The sequence below is a fragment of the Macrotis lagotis genome, chromosome 3, assembly GCF_037893015.1.
Source record: "Macrotis lagotis isolate mMagLag1 chromosome 3, bilby.v1.9.chrom.fasta, whole genome shotgun sequence".
NCBI lineage: Eukaryota > Metazoa > Chordata > Mammalia > Peramelemorphia > Peramelidae > Macrotis > Macrotis lagotis.
Genome location: NC_133660.1, coordinates 30,126,201 through 30,138,821, shown reverse-complemented (window position 1 = coordinate 30,138,821; position 12,621 = coordinate 30,126,201).

The following is a 12,621-nucleotide window of genomic DNA, read 5'->3' as shown; positions in this document are numbered from 1 at the left end:
CCTCTGTTGATCCAGTTGACTGATCTGCTAGACTCTGACATACACTGCTGAGGCCTGTGCTTTGATTTGCTTCACTCTCACCCTGCTTACACAAACTTTTCCTTTTCCTAATGACCTTCCAAATTGTCTTTGGCAGTCTGATTGAGAGATCTGGAAACTATCACTGCTGCCACTGACGGTCATCCCTCTGGCTGATATGCAGTTGCTGGGACTGGTTCATTCTGGGGCCATTGCTGCTCTGTGCTTTTCTCTCACCTTGATGCAGCAGACCATTCCTTCGAATATTTCAAATTTTCTTGGACTGGAAAATTGTTTCACCTAGTCTTCAATGGGTTCTATCGCTCTAGAATTGTTTAGAGTCATTATTTAAAAGTATTTGGAGTGGTTTTGGAAAAACTTGGTCGAGTCCCTGTCTCCACTCTCGTCTTGGCTCCACCTCCTCTGTTCTCTTTCTTCTCTCACAACATTACTAATGTAGAAATATGTTTAATAAAAATGCATATATACAGCCTATATAAGATTGTTTTCTGTCCTGGAAAGGTGGCAAGGGAAGGAATTAGAATAGGGTTTATTTTATAGCCTGCTACTTCACTAAAGTTGTTAACTGTTTCAAGTAGTTTTGAGTTGATTTTCTAGACTTTTCTAAGGAGACCATCACATCATCTATAAGAGCAAGGGTTTTTATTCCTCATTGTATTCTAATTCCTTCAATTTCTGTTTCTTCTCTTGTTTTTAAAACTAACATTTTAATAAAATATAGAATAATAGTGGTATAAATGGGCATTCTTGTTTGATGCCTGGTCTTATTGGAAATGCCTCCATCTTATTCTCATTACCTAATGGTTGTTGATGGTTTTAGATACCCTTTCTCATTTAAAGGAAAATTCCATTTATTCCTATGCTATCTAGTGTTTTTAATAAGAACAAGTACTGTATTTTGTCAAAAGCTTTTTCAGCATCTTTTGTGATAATCCTGTTATGATTCCTGTTAGGTTTGTTATTGATATGATTATTATTTTCCTAATACTGAATCATCCATCATTCCTGGTATAACTCTTATCTGATCATAATGTATTATCCTTGTGAAAATTTCTACAATCTCTTTGCTAATATTTTATTTGAAAATTTTGCATTTTTATCATTAGGGAGATTGGTCTATAATTTTCTTTGTCTAGTTTCTCTTTTCCTAGTTTGTGGCATAAAAAGAGTTTGATAAAACTTCATCTTTTTTCAAACTATTAATATGGAATTGAAATTAATTGTTCTTTAAATGTTTGGTAGAATTCACTTATAAATTTATTTGACCCTGAGGTTTTTTTCTTAGGGAGTTCATTATAGCTTGTTCCATTTTTTTTTTCTGAAAGAGTGTTAGGTAAGTATGTTATTTTCCCCTCTGTTAATCTGGGTAATTTGTATTTTTGTAAGTATTCATCCATTTCATTTATGTTGCCATATTCTGTTCCTGCCATTTACCTTTATCCTATGTGTGTCTCTCTGTTTCAAATGTATTTCCTATAAACAACATATTATAAGATTCTGTTTTAGCACTTTGCTATCTACTTCAGTTTTATTGAAGAGTTCACCCCATTCACATTCACAATAATGATTACTATCTCTGTATTTTTTCCTTGATAGCCCCCCTTTTTGCACTTTTTTCTCTTCTTTCATCTTTTCATTCCTGATTTCTGACTACTGCTTCCCTGAATCTCCTTGACCTTCTATCAGTCCCTTCCCTTTTCTCTTATAAGTTTTTAGTTTTAACACTTGTGCAAAAATATTCATAGCAGCCTTGTTTGTGGTGGCAAAGGGATTGGCATGAACTGATGCTGAATGAGATGAGCAGAACCAGAAAAACACTGTAAACCCTAACAGCAACATGTGGGCGATGACCAACCTTGATGGACTCACTCATTCCATCAGTGCAACAATAATGGACAATTTAGGGCTGTCTGCAATGGAGAATACCATCTGTATCCAGAGAAAGAACTGTGGAGCTTGAACAAAGCCCAAGGACTATTAACTTTAATTTAGGAAAAAAAATACTGATATATTATTGTATTATCTTGCTATCTCTTATACTTTATGTTTCTTCCTTAAGGATATGATTTCTCTCTCATCACATTCAATTTGGATCAATGTATACCATGGAAACAATGTAAAGACTGGAAAATTGCCTTCTGTGGGGGATGGGGGAGGGAGTAAGATTAGGGGAAAAATTGTAAAACTCAAAATAAATAAAATCTTTAAAACAACTAAGTTTTTACTTTTCCTCTTTGAGTTTTCCCCTCCCCTTCCCCCTACTTTCTGTCGGTCTCTCCTTCCTTTTACTTTCCTCTTTCCCATTATACTTTCCTGTAGGGTAGTATGCATTTTAAAATTCAGTTGGAAATATATGTTATTCCATTTATGAGTCATCTATTGAGAGTAAGATTTTCTCAGTGCACACACTCTTCATTCTTTCCCTTTACTATAATAGGTCCTTTATGTCTCTTCATATGGTTTTATTTATCATCTTTGGACTCTGCCTTCTCCTATTATAATGTTTTTCATGTCTTAATTGCTTTATGCCTGTCTTGTACCCAAACCCTCTAAGTTCGCTCCTTTCAACTGTCCTATTAAAAATATAATCTTCAAAATTTAAAAATATCATTACTTTATAATCCATCTATACCCACAGTCTGCATCTTAGTATATTCCTTTCACTTATCCTAATAGGAATACAGTTCTCAAGATATAAATATCACATACTAATCAATTTACACCTCTAAATATTCTCCTTTCAATTGTCCTAAGGGAAAAACAATTCTCAAGAGTTACAAGTATTGTCTTCCTATGTTGACTGTAAGTAGTTCAGCCTTATTAACTAACAATTTTAGTCTAATTGTATAATAATTTTTTCTTTCCATTTGCCTTTTGTGCATCTCTTGAGCCTTGTATTCGAAAATCAAATATTCTGTTCAGTTCTGTTTTTTTATTAGTTAAATTTAAGAGTCCTCTATTTCATTGAAGATCCATTTTTTCCCCTGAAAGAACATTCTTAATTTGTCAAGGTAATTGATTCTTGGTTGTAATCCAAGCTCCTTTTGCCTCTGGAATATCATATTTCAGGTCCATGAATCCTTTGATTTTGAAGCTAGCAAGTCCTGCACAATCCTGATTGTGGCTCTCTGATATTTAAATTGTCACTTTAGACTGAAGTAGTATTGTCTCCTTTAGACAAGGATTCTGAAATTTGCCTAGAATATTCCTTGGAGTTTTTATTTTGGGATCTCTTTCAGTGGGTGATGAGTGGATTCTTTCAAGAGCTATTTTATCTCTTGTACTAGGGTATTAGGGTAATTTCTATGATAATTTCCTGAAAGATATAGTCCAAGATCTTTTTCTTTTGATGTTGTTTTCCAAATGGACTAATAATACATAAATTATCTGTCATGGACCTAATTTCCATGTTGGTCACTGTTCCTAAGAGGTACTTTACACTTTGTTCTGTATTTTTCTTTTTTTTCTTATTTGATGAAATCTTGATGTTTCAGTATTACTTTCTATTTGTCTAATTCTAATTTTTAGAGTTTTATTTTCTTCAGTTGAATTTTGTGTTAATTTTTTCTAGTTGATCAATTTTACTTTTAAAGGAATTGTTTTCCTTTTTCATTTGGCTAATTACACTTTTAATGTATTGTTTTCTTCAGCCAGTTTTTCATAATGCTTCTATATGATTCTCATTTATTTTCTCAATTTTTATTCTTTTTCTCTTTTTTGGTTTTTAAAAATCCTTTTTGAGTTCTTCCAAGAGAACTGTTTGCATTTTAAACCATTCATATTCCCCTTTAAAGATAAATAAGTAGGCATTTTGTCACTGTTTTCCTATCCTGCGATGGCATTTTTAATCTTCCTTATCAGTCTTAGGTGCTTACAAGTGGTTCTCTGCTTAGGGTACTCCAATCAGTCCCACTTGATGAACCAGCATTCTCAGCCTTGAACTTTGTCTTCTGAGCTGGGGTTGTGTCCCTCACTTCTGGCCTGCTGAACCACTGTCATGCTGAGCCAGGACTTTAACTGAGCTGTGGCTTAGAATCTCTTGCTGACTTCGCAGATCTCCTGCCTACACTGAAAAGCACTCCCCTTTTACTCCGATGAGACTGATCTTTTCCTGAGATTCCTCCAAGATATCTTGAGCTGAAAAATTTTTTCACTCTATTTTTGTTTGTGGATTCTATAACTTTAGGGCATGTTTAGAGGCTTCATTTAAAGTTGTATTGGGAAAAGTTCCAATAATTTCCTAGCTTCTTGCCGCCATCTTGGCTCCAACCAGGAAGAAGAAGTGTTACTCTTATAATACTAGGTGGATTTCTTTTTGGTCCTTCATTTCTTTGATAACACTAAAAAATCCTATTTTTCATTCTTACCAAGACATTTACTTCTTCAATTTATCATTTATCTTTTCCTCTCACTGATTATCTCATGGTAAACTTAGCCTTTTATTACTACCCTTCTTTGTTCCTAATCGTGAATGAAACTAGAAGAAGCACCACTACTTAGCTGACTGATTCTATTACAAATTTATGTTATGCCACAACTGGTCCATTCTTTGCCATTCATGCCTCTCTAATTGATTTCTATTCCATTTCCCACAGAAGCTATTACAAACCATTTCTTCTTAAATCTCTCTCCCTCTCTCACCAACTTCTCAGCTAAGCATGCTTCCTTCTGTTCTACCAACAAGATTGATGTAAGTGACCATGACCTTCCTCTTTCTTCAATTTCTAAATCTCAAAATTTTTTTAAAAACTCATTTGCTTATTCTTTTTAATTTTAAATTTTTAAATTTTTAAATTTTTAAATTTTATTTGCAAGGTAATGGGGTTAAGTGGCTTGCCCAAGGCCACACAGCTAGGTAATTAAGTTTCTAAGGCCAGAATTTAACTCAGGTCTTCCTGACTCCAAGGCTGGTTCTCTATCCACTGCAACACCTAGCTGCCTCAAAATGTTTTGATATCCTGTTCCTCTACTATCCTTCTACAAATCAGGATACATCCCTCTATGTCAACTTGCAGTCATTCCCTCCCATCTTCTCCAGAAAATTACACTTTCTATCATTTACTCCTTTTTAATCTTCATTCCCCCAAACTATCATTTGGTATCTTTCCCTTTTTTTTAGATTTTTGCAAGGCAATGGGGTTAAGTGGCTTGCCCAAGGCCACACAGCTAGGTAATTATTATATGTCTAAGGCTGGATTTGAACTCAGGTCCTCCTGACTCCAGGGCCAGTGCTCCTGCACCACCTAGCCACCCCATGTATCTCTCCCTTTTAGCAACCAAACTTCTAGGGGAAAAAACTATCTACTGCTCAAACCTTTGCAGTTTAGCTTCTGACCTCATCTTTCAACTGAAATTCTTTCTCTAGAGTTATTATTTTTAATTGTCAAATGTGATTATTTCTCCACCCTCATCTTTCTTGACAATTTTTAGCATTCAATAGTGTGGACTATTCTTTATTTCTGGATTCTATTTCAAGAAAATGTTTTATTATTTCTATTTCTCTCCTATTCCATTTAAGGACCAAATAAATGTATGGATGCATGTATTTATATATGTATGTGTATGTTGCAAATATGTGTATATATATATATATGAATGTGTGCATATATATTATATATATAATATATTTATAATCTATCATATATAAGTGTACTTGTAATTTAAGGCATGCAGATGCACACATTCTTGCATATGAATATACTCATGTATGAATACATTGCATATATGCATGTACACATTTTGTTGGTGTCATAGACCTGTCAAGGAGAAACTGGAACAAATAGAAAAAAGGAGTAATGATAAATACAGAAAACTCCTGGAGGAGATAAATAGTAATGGCTTCATGGACAGGTATATACCTCTCACCACCTTGGCCCTCACTGCAGGAAGTCCAGGTGCTTACTTTTGCATTACTTCTCCATGGCTTTTGGGAATTGTGAAGGAATTTGAAGGAATCAGTCCTCTCTGCAAATTACTCTAGTCTCCAATGATGATATTTTTTCAAATGTAGGGTTATTTCCTGTACTCTAATTCTATATAACTACCAAAAGTCAGCTTAATTTTCACAATGAAATATTTATTTCAAAAATATATAATTCCAAACATATGAATAATTTACAAAACATCAGAGATATTATTCAATTTGCCTTTGTACCACCTAGTTTCTATGAAAGGAAAGAACTAGGTTCATAGTTTAGCTCAGTTAATATATAGACTAGTCCCATTTCCAAGTTGACTGGGCTTGAGGTTTAGCTTCTCCAGGCTTCCTGACAGGCTGGCTGGTTAAACAGGCTGCCTAGAATCTGGAATCCAAATTTTCCATGGCTCAAACTCTTAGTGACAATCACTGCCTGGCACCTAAAAGTGAAAAGGACAAATGAAGCAGAACAGACTCAACTTTCCCTTTTATTTTCTCAAAACCAGAGTAAAAGAGGGAACAAACACAAAATGAAGCCCCTTTGTCTTTCATGGCTCAATTCATGGATCCTATTCTATGAGTGAATTCGGATCTTTATCCTCTGGATATAGCAAGAAAACCAGAAAGGAAAGAACATGAGGCAACCAGGGATCAACTGCCTAAAGCACCATTTCTGTCAAGAAGCAGTTGATCAGAAAGGTTATAAACACCCATATGGTAGGGGAACCAGTATGCCTTATCTTAGAAGATCTGATTATGTCCAAATAAGCCATCTTTCAGGTGCCTCCATGTAAGGCAATTTGAACATATTCCAAAGACAAATATTGTTACACTAACAAAGGGTTTTGTTTTAACTAGAGGGGTTAACTCTTTCTCAAATAGCAGAGTTAAAGTGGAGAGGATGTGTAATATTTTCAAGGATTTTGAAATTAGAAAAGAATGAAAGGAGCTGACTTAGGGAAGAGAGCCAAAGACATCCACTGTCATTGATAATGGTATGGTATCATTGGGGGGGGGTTGAGGATAGTGAGGTAGATTTACAGGAGTTTTTGAGGGCACTGGATCAATCTGGAAAGAATAAAAGGATTTCTGTGCTTCAGCGAGGATCTGGTTGAGATTAGAGCATATGAATATGCAATGCTCTCATTTTGCATGACTGAGTAACTTCTTCAGTGACCCTTCATCAATATAACAGCATAGTTGAGGAGATTTTTGGTTGTTTGTCCTCCATTTTTGAAGAACACTATAAAAATCAGGGAGATGATGCTATGACAAGTACATGAATTGAATTTGAATGAGGAGGACTGTGCTAGAATATGGGTCCAGTGGTCAGATAAAAATCAGCTGTCTGGAGATGGTTCTGAATGTGAGCATTAAGTGACTTGCCCAAGGTCACACAGCTAGTAAGTATCAAGTGTCTGAGGCCAGATTGCAACTTAGATCCTCCTGACTTCAGGGCTGGTGCTCTATCTACTATACAACCTTGCCCATTTTTGATGGAGGTAATAGATGTTACCCATTACATATATGATTTGCATCATTGGACTTGATGTCTACCTCATTTGTTCATATATTTCATATCTCTTTAGGAGACACTGGATTGCAGAGTGAGGTCTTCAGATTGGTCCCTTCAGGGTCAGCGCATGACCCTGGCAGAGCACTGAGAAGATAGAACTTGACTATCTAGAGGAAGTAAAAGATAGCATAAGGTTTTCATAGGTACACCTGCACAAGGATCATTACCAAGAGAAAGTAAGGCATCAAATCCCCACCCTAAAGTGCAGTGGAAGCCTTGTGGCTTATGGAAGACTTACCCTCTCCCCCAAGTGCTGCTCCAGATGGGAGTCCAGTTCCTTCTGATCAAAACACTAGTAGTGGATGGTGTGTGAGATTAGCTTGTAGTGGTCCTGGATATGCCTGGACTGAATCTTCTCAGGGTTGGGTTGTTTGGGAAAAAGCAAGGGTACAATCCATTTAAGGTTAAGCAAAAGCATTTGTTAAGACTTGTTTCTGCAATCATACAGTGAGTATGGCTGTAGGCCTAAGTGGAGTAGATCATTGATAACAGGTACCACTGAGGTTTAGAGCATTGAGAGACAGATCATCTACACCTTCTTGTTGCCAAACAAATACCCAGTATTACTGAAGCATTGTGATGTGAGGGGAACCCACATCCAAAAGGTCAAGGACTCTCATAGCATCGAAATCATCCCAATAAGTCCTGTTTTCTATCAAATCAGGTCATGGGTGATGATGATTCTGGAGAAGACACACCATTCCCTTCACTATAATAAATATATGTGCAAGTTATGTCATCATTCTCTTGATGTCATGGTCTTCTTCTATTATGAAGGACAACGACAATAATAAATAATATAATGAATAATAAAAATGTGACAATAAAATAAATAATACGACTACTGCTGCTGCTAATAGGGTTCAAATACATGAAGGACATTGAACAATTGTTCAGATAAATGTTTTTTGCTTTCTTGGAACTCAGGACTCTATGATAGTCAGTGAGCTGTGAGAAGTGAAATAATAGATGGTGATATGTTGATATTAGTACAAAATCTTCATGGTGACATAAAATACTGAGAACATTGTTATAATTGATTATTTATAGTCCCCATAAGAAGGAAGAGTATTTGTTTAAAATGTCATTAAAATATGATAAAATTCCATATTTGACAGAGGAACAATGTAATATGGGATAAAAGAAAAAAACTTTGATAAAGGTGAAAGCTACCAGATATAGAGGATATCTGTTTCTTTAATTGTTAAATATTTCATAGTACTCTAAATTGAAAATTAGAGAAAATTCAGCAGTAAATTGTTCTATATTTATGAAAGTTTGCAAAACATATTCCTTTCATTGAAAACTTTCAAAAATCTAAAACTATACTCTAAAGTGGCAGTCATCAAAACTGACTGGTACTGGTTATGAAATAGAGTAATGGGTCAGTGGATTAGGATAGTTTCAAGAGAAACCACAGTAAATGGCTACAGAAATCTACAGTTTGAGGAACCCAAAGACATCAGCTTCTGTGATAAGGACTCATTATTTAACAACAATTGTTGGGAAAACTAGGCATAAAGCAACATCTCATATGCTATGCCAAAATAAGATCAAAATGGATATAGGATTTAGACATAAAGTATGACACCATAAATAAATTAATAGATCAAGAAATGCTCATCTATCTGATGTATGGAAAGAGGACAAATTTATGACCAAACAAGAAATAGAATACATTATAAACTACAGGATGAATGATTTTGACTATATTAAATTGAAAAGTGTTTACACTATTAAGATCAATGCTGCCAAAATCAGAAGGGAGATGGAAAACTGGGAAACAATCTTCACAACTAGGAATTCTGATAAGGGTCTCAATTCTAAAATAAATAGAAAATTGCATCAAATGTATAAGGCTACAATTCATTCCCCAACTGAAAAATGGTCATCGGAAATGAATAAACAGTTTTCAAATGAAATTAAAGCTATATATAATCATATAAAAGTGTTCCAAATCATTATTGATCAGAAAAATGCAAATTAAAACAATTATGAGCTATCATCGCACACCTATTACATTGGTTAAGATGAAAAAAAGGGAAAACGATCAATGTTGGAGAGGTTGTGGGAGCACTGGGATATTGATGCATTACTAGTGTAGTTGTGAAATGATCCAACATTCTGGAGAGCAATATGGAACTATGCCCAAAGAAAAATAAAACTGTTCATTCCCTTTGACCAGCAGTTCCAATTCTAGGCTTATATCCAGAAGAAATCATAAAAAATAGGAAAAGTCTCACATATTACAAAATATTCCTAGAAGCTCTTTATGTAGTGGCAAAGAATCGGACATTGAGGGGATGCCCATCTACTGGGGGAATGGTACATGATTACTATGGAATATTATTGTTCTATAAGAAACCATAACTCATAAACTCTAGAGAAGCATGGAATGACTTATGGGATCTGATGCTGAGTGAAGGGAGCAAAACCAAGAGAGCAATGTACACATCAACAACAACATTGTGAGATGATCAACTTGGATGAAAGTAACTCAGCAATTCAGAAGCAAAGACAACTGTATTATACTGACTATGGACGATGAAATCAATCCCATCCAGAGGAACACAATCAAAACAAAACAAAACCCTAAGAATCTGATGAACACTTTATAAAAATTATCTCTTACATATCTCTTTCCCTTAATCCTAATTCTTCATACCAAAAATGACTAATCTGTAAACATTTTTGTCAAAAAATATGTATGTACAATGTTAACCTGACTGTTTGCCACTGAGGGGAAGGGGGTGGGAAGGGAGGGTGGAAGAAAATTTTGTAACTTAAAAATACACACAGACACATATTTGGAAAAATAAAATATCAATTAAAAAAAGAAAGCCTGCAAACTATTTTCTCTTTACAATCCTCTCTTCACAACTTCTTATTAATTAAAAAAATAAAATGAGTAAATGACTATAAAATAGACCATTTGATGGAATCTCTTGGCCCACAAATGCTGTGGTCTATTTTTAATTCAATGTAGTTAAATAATTTGACTTGCAATAGTTCTTTACCATCTGGGAACTATATAACTTAAAGAGATAACTTAAGGAAATATTTCTTGTTTATTTAAAATTAATGGATAAAATGATGGAGTGCCTTGTTTTAAGGACAGTAAGAAGGCCACTTTCCGTGGATTTCAAAGCGTATTGTGGAAAGTAATATATGAAAAAAAACATGGAAAGGTAGGAAGGGGTCAGATTAGGAAGGACATTACAGCACAGAAGATTTTGTATTTTATCCTTGAAGAAATAAGAAATCACTGAGATTTCATAAATGGGGGATTGCAGTGGTCGGATCTTTATTTTAGAAAAGTCAATTTGATTTTTGAATGGAAAGTGGATTAGAGTAGGTAGAGGCTTGAGGCAGAGATAACAATAAGAATGTTATGTTATAGTTTAAGTGTTAAGGGGAAAAAAGGACTCCTAGCACTGTCAATAATGATAAAGAACCAAATTTTAGTCATATTATGAAGGTAGAAACTACAACACTTGAGAGAGAGCGAGGGCAAAACTCTGACAATGGCACCTTTACATTGTAAATCTGGGTGATTGGGAAGATGGTGGTACCTTCAATGGTAACAGGGAATTTATTATGATGTTGACATTTGTCCTTTGTTCTTAAAGAAAACCATGACATCAGGGAGGTGATGCCATGAAAAGCAAAGTGATTTGGATTTGAGTGAGGGAGTGCTGTGCTAAGTCTCTAGCCTCATTTCTCCTCTGGAGTCGTCTGGGTCCAATGACCAGATATGAATCTAGGCAACTGGAGACATCACTGGATATGAGGCAATTAGGATTAAGTGACTTGTGCAAGGTCAAACAGCTAGTAAATCAAGTGCCTGGAGCCAGATTTGAACTCCAGTCCTCCTGACTCCAGGGCTGGTATTCTATTCAGGGCACTACTTAGCTGCCAGAAGGTGCTCTTTGAAAGAATGTTTTGGGAGGAGCTAATGAGTTCATTTGTTAAAATGCTGAGTTTTAGATGCCTTTAGAAATAGTGATAATTCAAATAGAAATATCAGTCAGTAATCTATACATAAAGATACCAGTGGGCTGAATATTTTTAACCTTAAAATAATATGTGTTATGTTGTGTTTTTATTTATTTTGTTAAATATTTTCCAATAACATTTTAATCTAGTCTTGACCTCACCTGGGAGTAGTCTGCTACATGGGCTCCATGTTTGATAGATTATGTTCTATAGAACATTCAAGATGAGATATGAGCAGGAGGTTGAGAAAGAGGTTGGCGTTAAACAAATAATCTGATAGGTGTCTGCATTGAGAAGACACTTAAAGACATTCAGATAAAAGAAAGTCCAAAGAAAATCTTGGGGATGGGAGGGCAGATTCTGCAGTCAGTAGGTATGATATGAATATCTTTTTTAGCAAAGGAGGAAGAGAAGGAATGATCCAGCAAGCCAGGAGAGAACAGTGTCATGAAAACACTGAGATGACAATAGTAAGAAATAGTGTGATCTATAGTCTCAAAAGTTGCAGGGAGGTCAAGAATGATACAAATCCATTAGATTTGTCAATTGAAAGAATATAGGTAAATTTTGCAAGCAGATTCAGCTGAATGATGTGAGAAGACACTGCAAAGAGCTAAGAAAATAAGAATGTAAAGGAAGTAGAGACACCTATTATAGATGACCTTTTCAAGGTGTTTTGACATAAAAGGGATGAGAGATATAGGATGATATCTTTCAAGGATGTACACCCTAATTGGAGTTTCCATAGACCTCTTTTGGACTCAGCTACTATTAGACAGATGAAAAGAAGCGAAATTCAGGCTGCTCTTAGATTTTGGATTTCTAATTTTTTTTCAGGTTTTTGCAAGGCAAACAGGGTTAAGTGGTTTGCCCAAGGCCACACAGCTAGGTAATTACTAAGTGTCTGAGGCCAGATTTGAACTCAGGTACTCCGCCACCCTGGGATTCCTAATCTAAAAGTGTCAGTCTGGGCTAGAATGATTGACCTGAGCATCCATTCCACTATCAAGGTCAGAGCCACCTAGCTGCCACTAATTTCAAAACTCTTTGATATAAATCTTAGGGCCTACATTCCTGGAATGATACCCCTAAA